The sequence below is a fragment of the Dicentrarchus labrax genome, unplaced genomic scaffold, assembly GCF_905237075.1.
Source record: "Dicentrarchus labrax unplaced genomic scaffold, dlabrax2021, whole genome shotgun sequence".
NCBI lineage: Eukaryota > Metazoa > Chordata > Actinopteri > Moronidae > Dicentrarchus > Dicentrarchus labrax.
This window is the reverse complement of record NW_026136702.1, coordinates 14,900,893-14,921,344: the sequence shown is the minus strand read 5'-3', so window position 1 is coordinate 14,921,344 and position 20,452 is coordinate 14,900,893. Positions and strand designations below refer to the sequence as shown.

At 38.4% G+C, this 20,452-nt stretch overlaps 1 protein-coding gene across 2 annotated transcripts in view; it reads left to right on the top strand.

The window, feature by feature from the left end:
- The window catches only part of chrm3a (cholinergic receptor, muscarinic 3a), a 77,437-nt gene that overhangs the window by 39,148 nt on the left and 17,837 nt on the right, over nucleotides 1-20,452 (top strand). The window contains exon 3 of one of the 2 annotated variants that reach the window (XM_051377902.1): nucleotides 14,116-14,184. The exons of the other annotated variant lie outside the window; for it this stretch is intronic. The gene's annotated coding sequence lies outside the window, so the exon portion shown is untranslated. The remainder of the gene's footprint in view (nucleotides 1-14,115; nucleotides 14,185-20,452) is intronic. 2 annotated transcript variants of the gene reach the window in all.

Genomic DNA, 20,452 nt, shown 5'->3' with positions numbered 1-20,452 from the left:
ACAATTTAAAGAAGGCCCTTTGTGCTTTAGGAACGTATAATGAGCCTTTTTCATTGGGCATTTTATAGACCAAACTATTATTCGATCAATGAAGCGAAGCCTGCGAGCTAGTTCAGCGCAGGTCAACTTGAGCTGTGCTGATTACACACATGACATGCCTTATTCCATAATCACTAACCAAGCGCTCCCTTCCAATCTGGCGGTCTATTTAAACTGCACAATTTCCCAGGTCTCCCTCTGCTCTGTCAATGCCGCTGTTGCCCTGCATCCGTATTGCTGCTGCTGCTGCAGCTCTGTAAGCTATTGCTGCTCTGTAAGCTAATGCTGCCTGCTGCGTTGTAAGCCCCACCACCACCCCAGCATCCACCTGTAGGCTCCGACTGGGGGTTAAGGTATTTGCGCATCACTCCCCAATAACTCATGTAAACATATCTGCGGGAAGTGATGAGGTCGGAGCCTAGATGCCAAGATGTAAATATGCTATACTGTTTAATAAACCTTCCAAACGTGAGTTGGCTGACTGAAATCAAGATTAATCAAGAATGAACATAATTGTAAGTAGGGCTGCAACTATTTTACAAAACCTAAACATGATTAGTTTCATAAAGAAAAAACAGACAATTGCTGCAGCTCTAATCAATATTTGCAGCAGACTTTACTAAAATATATCTCATTATAAAATTACATGCATTATGATAGTTTTTTTTTCCATATCACCCACCCGTAGTGGAAAGTTTTATCATGTCTTTCCTCTTCATTTACTTTTGATTTAATGCAATCACTCTGCCTTTGTTCTTGCCTTTAGCTAAAACCTATGAGAATGACCAAAGGATGGATAGTACTTCTCAGATTTTTTTGAGCAGATTCAGACAATGGGACTTTAATGGAGCTTTCAGTTCTAATGTATAATTTCTTGTTAATTTCTCAGGAACATTCAAGCCTGGCTGCCACTTGTCCATCAGCTAAGCTAACTGCCAGTGTGATTTGTGAGGTGCAATAATGCTCACAGCCATTTCCTCTGTGAATTATTGGAGCCAAGAATACCACCCTGTCCTGCAATTAATGACACTCCATTGATTCAGTCCATTCCCTTTTGGCAGGAAAAAAAGGCTCTCTAGAGAGTTGTTCTTCCTGGGGGATGCTTATGTTAGTCATAGATTTCTTTAGTTTAATGCACTTAGTTTCATTTTTTTTCTCTGGGGACATAACCAGCAGAGCTTCACCGAAATATTAACCTTAACAGACCCTAAATCAAGAGTCTTCTCGACATCTGATTTGCAGTCAAGTGCTGCCTGGTTTATTTGCAAAAGCTAACGTTGTGTTAAAGTGGATTTTTATGCCCAGTCAAACATGTCATGCTTTTCAACATTTCACTTCACCCAGTGAGGTCAGTTCAAGCTGGCTGAGGTCTGAATATCCATGATCAGTTCAAAGTACTGTTGGGATTGGATAAAATTCATTTTTACCAGTGGAATTCAGCTCATTTAGAAGTACTCATATGATCTGATTTGAAAGCCAAGATTTGAATACTAGAGTGGATTATTTCTCATCCCAGTGGATTTCAGCAGGAATGCTGAAACCAGTCTCAGACATCTCATGATACCCCCCTCCCCCCATTGTTACTTTGAGGAATGGCAGTGGGTTAAGAAAAGAAAGATCATTATCCTCTGTCAGTTCTTGCTTTCTTTCTTCTCCTCTGTCTTCTTTCTCCTTCCTGCCTTTACACAGCGTACAGTATGCAGTATGAAGTAACCTTACAGATGCACTGGCTGGCAGATGGCACAGAAAGCCTACCATCAGCGTTATAGGGTGAGGGACTGTGTTACTGGTCAGCATCCAATACTGAGGGACACAGAACCCTGCAGTATGAGGGGAAGGCCATTGAGAGGGAAGTAAGAGCTCTCGAACGTATTGCTAGTGGTTGAGTAGCATGCAGTTCAGCTATAAAACTGCGAACTTTCCAAACTTATGGCATGGAGCATAAAATATTTACCTTGAATGAACCCCAAATGGATTTTCCTCACCTCCGTCATCTTGATGATGGGTCGATCTTTGCGCACGGTTACAGACTGCATAGGTCTAATGCAGCTAGAAAATATAAAGAAAAAATACTGTGTTCATAAAAATTACATATTTTAAAGCCGTGCTGTAGCTTTGCCTTTCATATAATTTTACAGTATTATCTTAAGAGTGGTAGATCTTAACTGAGAACAATGATTTACAGTTTTTATTACATTTACTCAGAATTTTATACTACGTTATACTTTTACTTTCTCACATTTCAGAGATATTGTACTTGAGCGGTTTATAGAATATGTTGCATAGAAACTACCCAAATGTATATCACTTAGTTAAAATTAGCTCCCTTTTAACCCATTACAACATTAAAATGCTTTGTATGTGTTAATGCATCAGTAAAAATCGTCAAATAATATATGATAATAATATTCTGATAATATGACAATGATGGGGCCATTTGCTGCATAATAAGGGTTTTTACTTTTGATACTTAAAAGTATATATTGCTGGTAAACACTTTAACTACTTTACCTTAAAATTATTTTGTTTAAATAAGTAGTCCTGCAGTATTTCTAATAAAGCCATGGAGAATTTGGAAGCCTTGAATGTCTATATAAAATCTAAGAAGGATGAAAATCAGATTGCATTAGAAAGGACCGATGACTCACGTTTCACAGCTGACAAGCTTGGTTGGCATCCGCTTGTCTGCTGAGTATTTCTCAGCTGTGAAGGAAATTAATGCCTCATTAATCATGTTGTGCTCCGTGTGAACAGAAGGTCAGGGTTTGCCTTAATTTCCTTAAGCTTAATTTTCTGACCTCTCGCTCATTTTATCAGTAATGATAAGAAGTGTGTTGCTCCTTTTCAGATATAAATGAAAGTGAAATGTCTTTCCTTCTAGCTCTTGTAAAATGAATTGGTTATAGCTCAGGAGCAAGAAGAGTTTCCCTTATAAAGGTATCTTCACCTTTATAAAGAACACAACAGCAAAACAAATTCACTCGCACAATGCAAGCAATCAATTACCATCAATACAACAACCCGTACGACTAAATGGCTAATGGATTTCTGTCTTGATTTCCTGTTTCACCCAGTTTCCAGGTTGTATTGGTTTGTGTGCGCATTCACCTTGCTTTCTCTGCAATGTGTCTCTCCACACAAGTGGACCCACATAAGACTGAAGACCCCTTTTTCAGCTGCAATGAATAGAGCTTAGTTGATTCTGCTGCTGCACCTGCAGCCGATAGAGACAAAAGCAGAGACAATGACTTCTGATCTGATGTGAATCCTGATAGCCACCTCTGTTTGTAGCTACTGACAGAGAAACACCCCACTGACACGGTGTTAATGGCTTCACGAGGACAACATAATGCAAAAGCCAATACCTCAGGGTGCCGGCTGAACCATGCTTATAAATTCGTCCTTGTGAAGACGCAGCAGAGAGGAACGTGAATGACAAACATTTCTCAGTATTTAACACTTGGCCCGTGATGATGTACGGTGATGCAGATTTGTACCCAGCTGCTCTAATCAAAGCCACGACATGAAGTTGCAGAGATGAGAGTCACTTGTGTTCAAAGTGTTCCCCCACAGCTCCAACTCATCTGTGTTTTCGATTCGGCCCTTATCTCCTCATCTTCATAGGTATCTGGTTGAGTATGATGGTACCATAGTAAAGCTGTCATTGGAATCTATGGATGAAAACAACACAAGTGGTTAAAAGCTGTGGGATTTTTACTAGTTTCTGGAAAGGAACGAGGAAAAATAAAAGGCGAAGTCAGAATGGAGATGCGGAAAAACAGGGGCAGGTCAAGAGAAAACTAAAGTTGAGAGATATAGATTGATGTTGGAGGGAGGATAGAGAGTAAGACTGTGTGGGTTGATCAGAAGAGTGATAAGAGCAGGGGAGCGAGGATACAGTACTTTTGGAAGAGTTGCAGCTGTCCTTTGTCCAAGTGGCTGTTCAGACTCAGACTAATTGATAAGTGTGCATAGTTATTAAAATCTATAGCCATCTGTCTTAGAGTTATCGTACTTCTGGTACAAAACTTAAGTCACGTGGTAGGTTAGAGGAAACTGGAATCATATTACTGCACATCCAGTGGAATTAATTGGACTTGACCGAATAGAAGCTTCAATAGTCATGTTAGTTGCTGCTTGAAATGACTGCAGCATGACATGCCACTGACGTAGTGATGTATTTCAGTTTGTGTGTATGACCCCACACCAGACTTGGAGGTCATATCGTTGACATCACATAATCTGTAAAACTGTGCATGACCTGAGACAAGGAGCGTGAAATTTTACATAACGCTGCCAGAATTGAGATGAGATTCAAATGACCAGAAACCTGACCTATTAGCTTGTTATTAATGCTGTTGATTTAGCTTGTATCTCATATTGTTTAAACATTATACAGCGGTTGTATTGGCAAACTAGATCATCTATAATTCATGTTTTCCACAGTCATTGCAGATATTAATTCAGTCTGTTATTGTTTATTTTTTGTCAAGATTCAAACACAAGCCACAGTCTTGTACTCTGTTTGGGTGGCCAATACTTGGCATTACTCATACATGACTAAGCCAAGACATGTTTCATAACAAACTGAGGTTTGCTTCAACCAGTAAGTGGCTCTGTAGTCGGTCAGTAAAGTTGCTCCGTGTGATAACACAATCACTGGGACAGTGGTGTAACTGACACACGACCTAGTAGCCAGAAATAGCACGTCATTTGTTTGTTTGCAAACTTAATACAGGTCACATGTGCTGTGTAATATCACCAAATTCAATTCCAAAGTGGGGAAGTGGAAGAGAAGGCCATAAAATATGTCCTTACTCACACAGGCCGGAAACCTGACTTCCAAATGACTCCTTGGATAATTTAAGGTTCACAGCAATAAATGTCTCACATGGCAGTATTTCATTACTTATGATGCACTCAGGTTATAAAATGCTTACTTGATTCTGTTGTCTCACCTCCCACAGTTAGAACGCTATTTCATCCCTCACATTAAACCTTATCTCAGCCTGTCCTCGACACCTTAAACGCATGTTTCCCTCGCATACATTTTCTAATGAATCAGCAAAAAAAAGTGCTACATAGCAACCGCCAGCTGAGGAACTGACTGGCTGTGACTGTGATTGTCAGTGTTGTGAGCATGAACGACGTGATATAAAATGTATAGTGGTAATAAGAGATGTTTCTTTTCAATCCAGTGCACGTAGTCTCTCTGCTGCTCTGCCTGGGGAGGACTGATGTGCCCTCAGAGGAAGAGCCTAGCTTAATGGATTTCCACTTTTAAAAAAAGTAGCTTGCAGCCTAGTGCCTTGGAAAGCTTTTAATCTGAATTGACACCACATTGTGAAGACTGTGTCACTTTTGAGGAAGTCCTCCCTTGTTCTCCTTGAGTGACTGGGATTGCTGTAACGTGGCACAGAGTGTCGTGGTGTTCAGTGTTGAGCCGTCGCTCTCAGTAAGATAACCCGTTTGTCCCACTCTTGAACACATCCAAAAAAGTTTCCTGTGAGGAGTGTGTCTATAGGTAGATGGGTGTAATTCTCAGCTGCTAGTGGTCTCTGGTAGCTTATGTACAGTTGGAAGGCTTCATGCTTGTCATTCTTCATTTATATCCTCTGCCTGTTGCACTGTATGTTCTGACCATCACAAAAAGCAGTTTGCTTCATACATGTATTTCATGCAGCAAATGATAACTGACAAAATGATTTAGACAGATTATTAAGTATACTGCATACACGTCATACTTGTCTTGTTAAATTAGTGCTATCACTTAACTAACTAAAATGCTGTCAGCTGTCATTTCTTTAATCAGTACACTCAGTGATAGTCGTCCGGATTTGTAATAAGTTGATTATTATTTTGAAGGGTGATTGCCAAAGCCTCTGTAATGTCAAACAAATGCTCAGCATGCATTTTGATGTGGACCAATTGTTATTCAACTGAGATGGCTGGGGTTTCATAGACTAAAATGATTCCCTTCTCTTACTAATGAGCCCACAAAAGACAGGGCAAATCTGAGTATCATCCCCTGTTGTGCAATTAGGCTTAAAGTCTGAAAATAATAGGCTACTGTAATGACTAATTATTGGTAAGTGTAAATATATGCCAGCATTCTTCACACTGTTTGAATGACTCTGTAGGTCTCTGTATTTGTATTTATGTTACCATACTAAGCATTGACACCTGAAGACAGCACTGATGAATTTATGTTTTTGTTTGTCCCGTCTCTTCAAAGACATCAGCTTTATAAACCAGTCCTAATTACCCCCAAACATTTTTTTTTCTTTTCTATTGATGAATTTTCTTTCAAAGTCATTTTGAATTAGTCTGACTGACAGCTTTAAACTGAGTTGCAGGGGTAATGATAACAGAAAGTAGGAGTTGAAGGCAAGAATGTGTTGCTTGATGAAGTGAATCTCACAGCTCTATTATTCAGGTTCCGTCTCCATCATTATTGGGAAAGGAAAAGAAAAGAGTTTTCCTCTCATTACATAAAGTAGTGAAGGCAGGGACTTTTCATTGTCACGAATCTTAGGAGCTGTTCTCATAGATCTCAAGACATTTTAAAGGGAGCTTCTGGTGTTTGAAAAATGGTCTGCATTCAGATGCCTCTGCTGCACATGAACTCTGAGATAATAATGAAAAAAAGACGGATAAAGCAGTAGCTAGTGGAATTTTAGAGAATCAACCATTCGTGAAGCCCTGCTGCCATACCTGTCAAGCTTTCTGTTCTCATACAGCACATACGGTTTAAATGATGATATCGTGGCAGATTTATTACTTTTTTTTACCAGCTGTAGCTAGCTAGCTATTTGAGCTAATGTTAGTTTCATGAGTTGTGTGAAAACACTGTCTTTTTAATGTTTTTGTTTTATGGAAAAGCAGATACAGACCCTGTGTGGCTGCTTTACTTATATACAAGAAGGAGGTTAGATGTATGCTTTATTGTGCAAAAGAAAAGGCTTTTAGGATGAGGACTAACCTGTTTGGCGAACTATCTTAGAACAACTTTGGCAGCAGTGTAAAGAAATCAAAGAGCAGGACAGAGCTGCTAACTCTTGCCTAATGTGAGGAAATAATACAGGATGTGCTATTGTAAATGGGTCTTTACTAATTTAACCTGTAAACCCACACAAAGTAGTTCCTGCTCCTTGGCCTTGGAAGTAATGGTAGATTTATACTGTAGGTAGCAAGCTAGATCAGATAAATACAAAGATTAATTCACAACAAAGACAAACAAAAACACACAAAAAAAAACCCACTAGTACAGAGTCTCTCTTATTACAGCCCCATGCGCACCACTTCATCATGTGGAGAAATTTCTGGACAGACCTACAAAGCTATCGTTGGACAATTACTGTTCAGAGAAGTTGGCTTTTTATTGCACCTTAATGATTAATGCCACTGAATTTAAAGATATAATATGTAACATTTCCACATTAAAATGTCTATAAGCACTAGACCTATGTCATACATTTTGTTGAGTTGTGTACTTACAATATCCCAAATGTTTCCCACAACTTTCAAACCCAGAAACAAAAAAACAGAGAAATCTGTAACGGCATCATGTTCCCTTTGCACGGGCATCATTGTTGTGATTGTCTGCCAAAAGCTGTCATAAAGTGACTTTTTATCCAGTTTTAAAACATATTTTTATGATACACTTTTTAGATCTTGGTCATTTTAAACTTTTTATTTTAACCAGTTGTAAGATTTTAGTCATTAGACATCTTAACTTATCAGAGAAATAAGTTGAACTAACGTTAGCAGCAGCTCGGCTGGCAGCCCCTCCGGGACATCCTTTGTCTGCCAAGCAATGCAAGAAATATACTTTTTTAAATTAAAGGTAAAACTGCTTTATTCTTTTTAAGTTTTTTTTTTGGCCTTTTTCATGCCTTTATTGGACAGAGACAGCTGAAGATCGACAGGAAAGGGGGGTAGAGAGAGACAGGGGATGAGATGCAGCAAAGGGCCGCAGGTCGGATTCGAACCCTGGCCGCTGCAGCAACTCCGTATATGGGTCTACCGACTGAGGTAACCAGGTGCCCTTCAGTTTTTTTTTTTTTATCTGTTTCGATCACTGGGTCTTTTTGTTTTGGAGAGGAGAAGACCTCTGTGGACATTTCGGCCCCAGTAATAACTTCCTGAACAATGAACACTGAAGGAATTCTAACCAGGAGAGCCTGACTGCAACAATGGCAATGGTGGTGAAGACAACAACTCTTATGATCCCACGCTACGCCACGACGTTATCAAACTCCGTCTTTTGTTATCGTTTTGATGTAAGAGACCCCCTTAGCGGCAGAAAATACATATTTTTTGGTTAATAACATACGTCTTAGTGATTTTGCAGTCATTGAAAGGCAAAAATGCTGATACAAGTCATGTCACATGTCTACGATTCAAAGGGAAAGAAACAACTACATGTTGCCACATTCCAACTGCTATTTTTCCCAGCTTTAACTCCTTGTCCCTGAATCTCAGTGTGGTTGTACGTTACCATCATTGTGCACTGAGGAGGACAGAGCAGTGTAGCCAGGTGGAACCAGCTGTAATTAGACCGTAGAGAGAAATGATGGACACGCAAAGCAGTCACAGACAATTTACCCCAGAAGAGAAGATACATTCCCTGTCTCTTCCTCCCCAACACCCACTTCCTGCACTCCCACAACTCCACCAGCCCAGTCGGATGTTACAACCACATAATCACTTCACTCCATTATAGGTCATAACTAGTTTTTATGTGCTTATACTTTTCTCTCTTACCTTGACCTGCCTTTTCTCGCCTCTCACATCCTAATGTCATGCCTCGTTACCTACTAGTGTTTTCGCTGGCATCCTCTTTCGTAATATTTCAGTCTTCAGCTACCGCAAACTCTTTGCTCTTTCCAGCCCTTTTGTTCTTTCTCATTTGTCTTCCCTCTTGGCATTCAGTTAAATAGATTGTGTTTACCCATAGTTTGCCTTTCATGTGTTTGTCACAAACGACATATATTTTCTGTGATTTCTTTCACTCATGGTACTATCATTGTCGTCACCCTGAGCAACATGGTTTTAAATCACCTTGTTCCCTAAAGATTATTTTTCATGATAATGGGTAGTTTCATATTGGCAAAATGCCTCTTGGCATAGGCTGTAGCGCTGTATTGTCTCTATCCAAAGTGTGCGTTTTCACATTTTAACAGCTTGGCTATCCATCACACATGCCGTGTTTGTCTGTCTCCAGGGTAGAGGTGATTTATTATCCCACTGGAAATTACTGTGCTGATGCTGTCGTTTGGTTAAAAAGAAAAACACCCTGACTCTGAAATTCTGGGAAGAAAAATAGAGACTAAGCTGTATTTTTTCTTCTTGATAGTCTGCTCATATCAAGGCAGTTATTTAATAAGGCCTGCTTAACAAAGATCTGTTTTTTAAATGTATGACAGAGACGCTCCAAAGACAATTTGGCGAATTTCTTCTCTGTCTTAATCTTTCGCTCCAGTTACTCCCATGTAGTTTGCTAAAACCTTATTATGAATTTCATCCAAATTGCATCATCGTAAAGGCATCATCAAATTAGTTGTTTTTTCTACCTAAATAACTTTTACTTCCATTTCCACATTCAGTATTGGCATTAACATTTATTTGCAGATGAATATTGGACGAGACAGGCCTTGAGGTTTTCATTCAATAATGTGCCAACATGCATCCACCTTATTTGAGGGATCTCCGTTATAAATTTTCCAGGAGTTTACAATATTATATTATGTTAAATGGAGAAATTAAAGTACAATTACAAGTGGAGTAAGAATCCAATTTTTCTTATCTGTTCCTGGCAAAAAGAAAACAAACACTGTAAAGTGCCAAAGGAAGCACACATACATCCCATTATTGTGTTTTCAGAGAAGAGAAAAAGTCAATATAAAGTTGGCTGTAATGTCCTCTAGTATTGATGGACTCTTCACCACCAGTGAAGGTTAATGATATATGCACACATTAATGACAAACCTATTACAATCAGACTCTAAATGTGTAACACATGTCACCTTCTAAAAGCGATTTAATTTGTTTCCACTGTGCATCCGCTCTGTGTAACTCTCTATTGAATGTAACCTGTGGTTCAATTTGCCAGACTCCCAGAAAAATACAGAGGACATTTGTGGTAAGCTGGGACCTGTGTGTGATGGATTGTCACAAATAAAGGGAGTAGAGAAACAGAATCAGAGAATAGTTTTGACCGTGGCTGGTGTTATTTAATATGGCAGGTGGCATTCAGCTGTTACAAAGGTGTAGCAAACTTACTAACACAAAGTGGGTATTACTAAGCATGTCATGAAGTTATGATATACTGTACTGAAAAAATGCACTTATTGTGTAGGAAATCCATATCAATCCATATAATCCAAATCATCAATTATGTATATCCGCAGGCAAAAAGATAAAAAAACGTTTTTTATTTATGTGTCATTTCAAGCAAACAAATGCATTATTATTTTTTGGATAAATGAGTGGGCAACATATAAGACATGTTATTCAGGTTTTTCCACCAAAGATAAAAGTGGACAAAAGATGTCTGAGATTGGATTTAGGGATACAATCTTTTTCAGGGGTATCAAGGAGAGAGCTGCTGGGGTCCATCGATTTCTCCTTCACCCGTTTGTGGATGATGAGGAGGTCAATTGGAAGGGACTCTGTCATCCGTGACAAAATCCTCTGCAAGAAAACCCAGCAACATGAATTGATAGTGCAGATAAACCAGATGATGATGAGTGCGATTGAACATTGAACAAACATCAGTACTGTGGTCCACTGAGCATTTGTCTTAATTTGCTTTTCTCATTTAATTTTCTGGTCGGGTCAGTAGAAGTTAATTAATTTCCCTTCACATGATTTTATCACTGCCACACAGACACCTTTAGGGGTAGGTTTTGCAGATAATACTTTTTAAACTTGAAACATCTTCATGTCATTTATATAAAAAGCAATGCAATGCATACTAAAGTAGCATCTATAGTAGAAATACATAAGAATTATAGGGTAAATGCTAAACCCTCATGTGGAAGAGTGCACCCTTTGTGGCCAAGAAATACAAAAAAATACATTTGTCTTAAACTTTGACTTCTGCTGCAATTGTCTTCGCTCCACTAAACTGTATTGAGACTGTTCTGAGACTAAAGTGACCTTCTGTGTGCTTTATGTTTACCAGCATAAAGTCCTATCATTCGTTCCCAAGACAGAAATTATTATACCCACCAAACAAACAAGCAGGAAGACTGACAGCGGGACACTGAGGTTGTCCTTCACACTGTAAAAACCACCAAACAAGTATTCTGGCAATATTGAGCAATGTTTACTCTGTGTACAAAAAACATTTAAGATCACTCTTTGCTGACTGTGTCCTAACTTGTGACACCAGACGGCATGTGATAGCGGAGGAGGCGAGGGAGAGCTCTAGATGAAATGCCTTAAAAATTTAATATTTTGATTGTGATACGCATTGTGAAATAGACTGATACTGCCCACAGCTGAAGCACAGACCCGATCTAAGCAATCCACTATAGTCAGTCACGTCTGATCAATGAAATCTCATCCAACCTCGTCCCTTCTCCATCTAACCCTCCTGTAAGAGCACCAATATCTCTGCACAAATCCCTTAACTGAAGGCAACAGAGTGTCAGAGTCAAAGGAGCACAGGGAGGCAGGAACAGGGTGATTGAGGGACAGAAGAAAGAAAAGCTACAAAAGGATTAAACAAACAGTTTACAATGCCTGTTTGAAAGAAGTTTGCTCTTCTTACTGAATGTCACTATCTGTAATTACAGAGACATATTAACATTTTTAACCCAATTTTCTTTGCCAGAATTTCAAAATATGCAAAAAAGGAGAGCTAAGAGGATGAGTAAAACAAAGAGACTGAACTTGGTAGGAGAAGTGTAGGAAAATGAGATACAGAACAGAATAAAAAAAGAAATTGATGGATTGTCTTTGACTTTTGGCAATTCTCTTCGGGAGCTGAGGTGCTATACTGTGGGTCCCAGGTTGGAACTGGAATACATTTAGCTTCTATAATTTCAAACATGAGTCATTTTCAAGTTTGTATACATGATCGAAGCCTTTGAACAAACTAGAGGTTAATGCTGGCTTAGAATTTATAATTGTATAGTAACAGCTAGTCTATTCTGTTATTGGGTATATTTTGTATATTTTGCTTTGAAACCATTTACAACAGACATGATAGGAGCATGAGAGACTATAATAACAGACACAAGGCTTGCTTTTACACTCTAGCCGCAGCTTACTTATTAAATGTAAATGTTTTAATTGTAATGTTTGACTTTATTTGCTGTGCAAATAGTATGTGTCATGAAGGTAAACAAATTGGTCATTTCATGAGTACACACTGCTTTAACAACTTCACCACAGTGTCAGAGAAAAGTATCTAGTTTCTCTAAGTACTATTGATGCATACTGTAAATGCAAATGTAATCAAGCTGTGTTGGCTCTTTGACCGGCAAAGAATACCCAAGCGTACAGTATTTTAGGAAATGTTAGGGTTTGTGCATGGTCATTATTGATGTACGTCATAATTACATGTGAAGAAATTCATATTTAATTTCAAATTTTTTAAGTAATCCAGTTTCCACACTTTTTATGCTCAGCTCCCATTTGAATGTTCCTTGAACCAGTGGATAGTAGATCATTAACATATGAACGGTTGCCTAAATTCTCCGGTTTAACAGGATAATATGGCAATTTCATACTTACCACCATAGACTTCCATGATGGTTTATGAGATGGTGGGTCCTGGTGCACAGATGCCTATAAGACCTGCTCTCCTACCTAGCAGCCGCCTTTTCCAGAGTCAGAGGTAGAGAGTCCATCAGAAAACCCTCGGGACCAAACACTCCCTGCTTGGTGGTAAAAGCAAACAAATCTATATACTAATAAATATTTTTTTAGCTTTAGCCTTAGATACTCAAGACTAGTAGCTAGGATAAAAATGAAAAGGTGCCAGGTCAGGATGTAATGTATGAAGCACATTTTAGTTGACGAAATGTAATTTTTTTAAATTGGTGTGTAATGGCTACGCATTTTTACAACTGGATAATGTAAGAATCATTTTAGGCCTACAGCAATGATAAATGAAAATGTTAAAAAACAACTCAATTCCATATCATTTTTGTCAAAGCCACAGGGAGGCACTAGAGAAGGGCTTAAGAGTAAGTAAAGCTTTATGTACAGTATATAGTACTTTTTAAAAACACACAGTTACAAAGTGCTTCACAAACAAACAAACAAATAAATATAGTCACACACATAGATACACATGTCTATACGCAGCTGAACAAATGACCCAAAGGAAGCATGTACAGTAAAAATATAACTGGACCAAGAACCAACCCCTGAGTGACACCACATAGCAGCAGAGGAGGACATATTAGTGTTTATGCAAACATTAAAGTATCTGTTTGTCAAGTAGAAATGAAACTAGTTTAAAGCTGTACCGAAAATGCCAACCTAGTGCTGTAATCTATCGAGTAAAATGGCACAAAGACCGCATGCAGCTCTAGAGCTGCAAGTTTTCTACTCCTGGAACAGAGGCTCTGTAATCCATAAAATCGATGTTCTCATTACATGTGGGAGTCATTGCTGCTGATAAATGTGCATACTAATGAGTAAAAAAATTATTCTGTTGATATTAACATAACTCCATAAAGCTAAGCAATTAATACATTAAATGTAATCAATATTAATACAGAATGGTATTTGGAGACAAGTTTGTTCACATACCAATATTAGCTATTTAATCATTTAATTTGTTTAAGTAATGTAATCATTAGGGTAACAAGTTATGTTTAATATGTCATAATCATAATGTTAGGATATTAAGCAGCTGTAATTTTGTAGTACCTTTTTATTAAGTGCTGTAATGACTAAATTTCCTTCCCTGCAAACATGCCAAACCGTAAAAACAAGTCAGTGCTATAGTGACAAAAGTTGCATCCAGCTAATGAGCAAACATTAAAACCATGAAGTTGGAATATTCATACACTTATTTACATGAAAATCTTTTCCCAATTTGCTCTCCCTCAGGAAGAAAACAACTAACCAGATGAAAACACCCCATCAAATTCCACTGCCAGGGAAACAGAATCATCCTTGGTAAACAGAACATAAGCAGCTAATCTTAATTGAAGTTATCTGGCATCAAGTTCAGTCATGCTTGGCAAAACACAAAAGATAAATTAGAGTTCACTCATGAATTCTTTTTTTTTTTTTTTGTGGGGGGGTCATGCATTTAATGGATAGAGACAGCTGAAGGTAGAAAGAAAAGGGGGGCAGAAAAGAGGAGAAGACATGCTGCTAAGGACCAGAGGCTGGAATCGAACCCAGGCCATTGTGTAAGGACTCAGCCTTAGTACAGCATGAGGTGAACTACTGGGCACCCCGAGGTCATTCATGAATTTTACTTGTTTTTTATGAATCCAGTGAGCCTGTGAGGCCTAAAGGCACATATGTCTGACATGCTCGGAGTCCACCTAAAGGTTACAGTCAGTTAACCTCTAATCACATCACATCCTGTGAGTCTACTGGGGTCCATCAACCCCCCTGAGTGTGTTCATATTTCAGTTGTAACTTCCTTTACTAACTTACTTTAAATGTAATGTATGTTGCCCACAGGCTAAAATAATGTCTGTTTGATGAACGAGTCTTCGTCCTCCAGGGACTGAATATTCTTTTATAGCAGTAAAAATCATTATTTTGGCAACAATCCACAAAAAAGTTAATGTACAGTATATCTGATCACTGCATTACAATCCTCACATTTTAGAAAAATATAGTCTGTAAATTGAAGAGCAGCATTGTAAATGGGTCTCTGTTTAGCATTAAAAGATTTAATGTAATAAGGTTATTTTCGATGCATCAACTGAGCAGCTATGCTTTTTCCCTGAGGAGAAAATCTTGGGGTGAAAACATCAACTTGTGCCGAAAGCTAACACTATAACGTCAACAGATCTTCAAAGTTTGATACATTGAAACCTAACATTTGAAAGCATAACACCATTTTTCCACTGATATGTTATAAATGCTGTATATATACTGATTTGTGATTCAATCTGACAAATTTTGTTATTCTTCTGACTGCAGTTAGCAAAATAAATTCACATTATAATGATCTGTGCATTATTCTGCTGGCTGCAGTCAGCAACATGAAAAGCAATTATCACCCAGTGTGTTTTACAAAATGTTATAAAAATGTTTCAGAGGAAAGTAAACCTTTAATTGTACTGGTCTGTGAGTCGTGTCCTTGAAAATCAGAGGAGGCTGTGTGCAGAGGTGACAGCCTCCCATATGAAATAGAGAAACACCCCCTGAAGAGTATCAAAGTGGTAAATTATCTCTGGTTTCTTATACTGCATATATATACCTGCTTGCCTTTCTGAGGGCAGCTTTCTAAGAATTTATTATTATGTTTGTATTTTAAAACCGTAGAGAAATACATTGACTTCAGTCAGGAAAACTGTGACTGCTTTTGTTGTTTGTTTCTTGACAAGTTTGCACTAAGTTAGGTCGTGTTGCTCTGCCAGCGTGCTTCGCCCCATCTGCATAATGCCCAAAGTAAGGGCAGCTAATTTTTGGAGAAAGAAACTGCCTACTGTGATGATAATTACATATTTCAGATGTTACTTGTCAAAACTCCTGACAAATAGAAAGAACACGACACATATATTTAGTCTACTAATAATAATAATATGCATGTTCAAGAGAAGGAGAGAAGTGAGAAAGTGTAAATAACAGCATTATTGTCATTTCACACCAGCCTACGTTTCTCTTGTTGTCCACCAAGGCAACCTGTCACCATTCCCCTCTTTATTCCACACAGACAATACAACATGCTCAACTGCCTTAATGTCAGACAACTGAACTAAGAAAATTGTATATTTCAAATCTCAGGACTGCAGAATGCACTTTTTTTTTTACAAATTGGCCTTACTCACCGAAAAGGCAGTTTTGAAATCCTGCAGATTTGCTCTCTCGCTCAAATGAAATTCTGGTATCAAGTCTCTGTGGACACATTTCCACCCACAAGAATTGATTAATCTAAACTTAAAAGCCAAAAGATGTGCCATCAATAGCAATGAGTGATCCCAAGACTAACCCATAATGAAACTTTGCCTATGTCTTGTATGGCATACAGTTTGAAGCATGATCTCTTGCAAGGTTGATGTATACTTTAGTGCAGCAACATTAAATCCAGTGTAGCATATGCATGGATTGTTTCTCTAACTGAGGCACATAACATTACAGTCACTTAGCATAGTTTGGAGTGTTTGCATATCAACATAGTCAGTTGTCCATTCCTGGGTTGTTCAGCAAGCAGCTACTGTCAGAAAGCCTATCATAACATACTGTACACATACAGGTGGCAAATCAGAACATTCATTTGAATGTGGATCTGGGGTGCGTCAGCATCACCAACAAGTAGACTGCATTTCCGAAATATCTTCATTCTGTCCACCCCCAGAAGGAGAGCTTCTTAAAAAGTATTCATTAAGTGTCCACAGCACTGACAGACATAGGGCGCCTAATATGGTATTTTTGGTAAGTCTATATTAACAGGCTCTAAATTTAACACCTCTACGACACTGAAACATTTTCATTTCACTGTATATGACTGAATCCAACTCATGCTGTGGCCCTCTAGCCCATATGTCATTTTGCCTCTATGCTTAATGACAAGAAAAACCACCATACCACCAGAAACACAGATTGTCATTAGTGGAAACACATGCCAAGATATTATGAATCCTTCTCACAAAAATTACAGAAAATATCTCAACAGCTTACTTGCACTTTCATTAATATCTTAAAGACAACCGTCGTTTGCTGCCTTTGTGGACTTTGTTGATTCTTGCCACCAACGTTTCAGTGTGGTTCTGTTTACCACTAAAGAGAAAAATCTCTCAAAGGGTGTTGGAAAAAGCAGAGACAATTCAGCACAGAATGAATTATATGTTTAGGTCAAAGGACATTTTTTAAAAGCAGAGATTTAAAAGATGACTTCGAGACCCTTGTTTTTCTGGCTGCAAAAAGACTGTGACAGTGAAAGTGTGAAAATGTCACTTTCAGGTTAAAGAATGGATCTAAGGACAGATTTGCTGCTCAGTCATGTAGGAGGTCATGGGGTCAATAATTTAATTTGAGGCTAGACCTCATTTGCTGTACAGAACTAACTGAAAGATCTTAAAATCAATTCTTGAATTAAGGGGAAGCTGATGCAGGGAAGCTAGTGTTATTCTGTGCAGGGCTGCCTCTGGGGCTGACGGAGCTCGTGCTCAGGCAGGAGAACAGAGAGCTGCAGTAATCCGAGCGTGATGAAATAAGGGCATGGATTACTTTTTTTCCCAGATCAGGAGAGGAGAGTTGGAGATGTTTTTTAGCTGAAGAAAAAAGGACGGTTTATTATGCAATAATTCCATGTGAATGGGAGATGTGATTATTAATGTATTTTTTGTTTGATTTTAACCATGTTTACAGAGAGGGTTGCCCTCAACACATGAAGCATGAAAGGCAGAGTCACACTGTGTCACTTAAACAAACAAGCGAGCGGCAAATATGCATCAGTTAATGTGACAGATCCCGGATATGGATTTTCCTTCCTGGTATGGATTACTTCCTGTAATCCTAACCCAGCAATGAAGAGCACTGTGTTCCCTAATACCTTAATCTTTTATTGATCTTGGTGTTCAGGAATTCAGTCACCCAACGTTTGTTGAGGTGTTTGGAAACTGAGTTTCAAGTTTCTACAGGAGCTTGAAAAGAGTAAATTGCATTTTGCAATTTCTCAGAAAACCTTTTTTACCTCTTCAGGCCTGAGATGACCAATTCTACAACAATGGCTTCCCCACCTTACAGTGTTTTGTGAGAAACAGATGAAAGTATTTGACATTAGGGCTTATTTGGGGATTTGTGTTTGCACATGAGGGTTTGCACATGAGGGGAGTACCACACTTTGAGTTGTAAAGTGGATGCTTCTGGCCATTTTGGGACTTGGAAGAAGAATAGATCAAATAAGTTAATGAAGCATTGCGGTAGTTCAGGCAGGACATGTACTGTAAGTCATGTGCAACTAGCAGCTGATCATCAGCTGATCCAACAAACATCAATCACGTTCACTGATTCAAAAAAGGTGATTGTCTGCTCAAGCTGCCAGCTCCTTATTCATCTCTCATATGTTGTGTATGTTTCAGGTCTTAAAAGTAATAGAAAGCACATTTTACTTAATAATTTGTTTAAAAGTTAATAATTACACAGACAAGAGTGATTTTTTTCCCTCAAATTAGAAATGTATCAGGAATATTGTGTTCACATTTACAGAATTATTGATAACATAGATGTCGAAAGTTACCTGCTGATTTTTGATGATGAGTATTGAAGTGCCACAATAACGTTCTGACATCAGTCTGAGAAATTCCGACCTTTTGAGTTTGATATAAGATTAATGACAGCACTACACGCAGTTGAGTCATTTCGCTTTCTGTGCGTCATCAAGTTGATCTTTAAGTATTTGTTCAATATTTACAGAGCTCAATGACCTGCATTTTTCAATGAGATTTCCCATTATGCTTCTTTCATACTGCATGCTAATACATTGTAGGAGTGACAACCAGTAAAACATGTTCGTCATTGTCTCCATGGTACTCAGAATACTGGAGGTTCTACTGTATATTTATCAGCTTCATACCTTTCTCATGAATGACAACCCAGCGCACTGTAATTCCCACATTGTATAGGTTAAGGTCACCCTGGGAAAAAATAGAAAGAGTATAAATAGAAAGATAATGGAATAATATCAGTCAAATTCAGGCCACTGGGGGATGTTCCTTCATTCCATCTTTCTTAGCTTCTGCTTTGTGCTTCTCTTTATGTTCTCCTGTCTGTCTATTTCTCCCCCTCGAAACACTCATTTCAATGCAGGAGATAAAGCTACTAGCCCATAGGAAGAGTTTCTATACAGAGGATGAGATAAAGAGGGGAATTGTATTCCAGTAGTGCTTTTTTGATTGGTATGATTATATATTATAGTTTTAAAGCTACAAAATGGCTGCAACTTCTGGATCATAGTCCTCAGGAACGACTGAGACACTTTAGTGGTTATGGTGTTTATCTTCATCTACTAACTTCAACATTGAGTAATATACTCACTCTCAGCACTGTTTAAATAAGTTTAAGGGCCTCAGAGCCTCCTCGTTTGGTGTTGACATCTGAAAGGAGAGACGAACACAAGCCTGTTTGGTTAGAAAAATGGTCCAGTTGATTAAGAAAGAGGTAGTTCAAAGCAAAAAAGCCAGAAAACGTAATTCCTGGTATTGCAGGAGGAAAGAAGGGGATGTATTATTATTTTCTGGCAAGGGATAGAAGTGCTTGAACGGGGGGGGGAAAGGTTATTTTGCAGGAGTAATAGACTTATTTAATGGAAATTTAAAACCTTCGCTGTTCTGTGCTGCTTTTTGCAGAAAATCAACACAGTTACTGATGTTTTGCTGCTTTTAGCACATATTATGATGAGAGTCCAGCAGTGAAGTATCAATAAACACTGTGATTTACGCAGCAAGCGCTCTGGCATGAAGCATTTGGAATTGCAGGTGTAATGTGATTATGACAAATGAAAATTCTAAACTTGTAGCTAATTTTTGACAAATAGCAGGGCATCGCTGATAAGAATGATTTGTTATGTTATTACATGCTGTGCCTGCGTTACCCTTTTTAGTGTAACTGGTATTAAACAAGTGTGTTCTCTAAAGCCTGAGAAGAGGGTTTTGAAAATGATACTCAAAAACTGATGACACCTGAAGAATCAAGAGCAGGTGAATATTCATAGTCATTACAGCCCAAATGTAATTTGGTTGTATGATTCCTTTATAGCCTGAGAATGATTTTTATGGCTGAACCACCCACATAATATTCTGGGAGCCTGTTGTGGTCTGTGTTGTCTCTTATGAATATGAGCGCTCCCACTCATATTAGCCGTGTTGTAAGTGCAGTAGGAGTCAAAGAGAGTCTTTTTCCACTCAGCATGGCTCCATACAGTATCAGAGACTTATGAAGATCTCATCACTCTCCATCCTCATAATGTTCCTGTCAGTGTGGCGGATGGGAACTATTACATGCCACAGATCATCATTCACTAGATGTAGGGGCCCCCATAAATGCTGGCAGTTTTATTATGCAAGATATTAGTCCATTGGTGTATTAGCTCAGTGCTTTGTCTCGTTATGCTAATTTCAGAATGTGTCTCACATAGATTGTTAGAATGGCAGAAGACAAGATGCTCTTGTCGAAGGGATTACACTTCTCCACTAGTCAGATTTATTTTACAACATGTCAGTTTCTATCTTTGGTTTCTTCTTAGATCAGCTCCATTGCT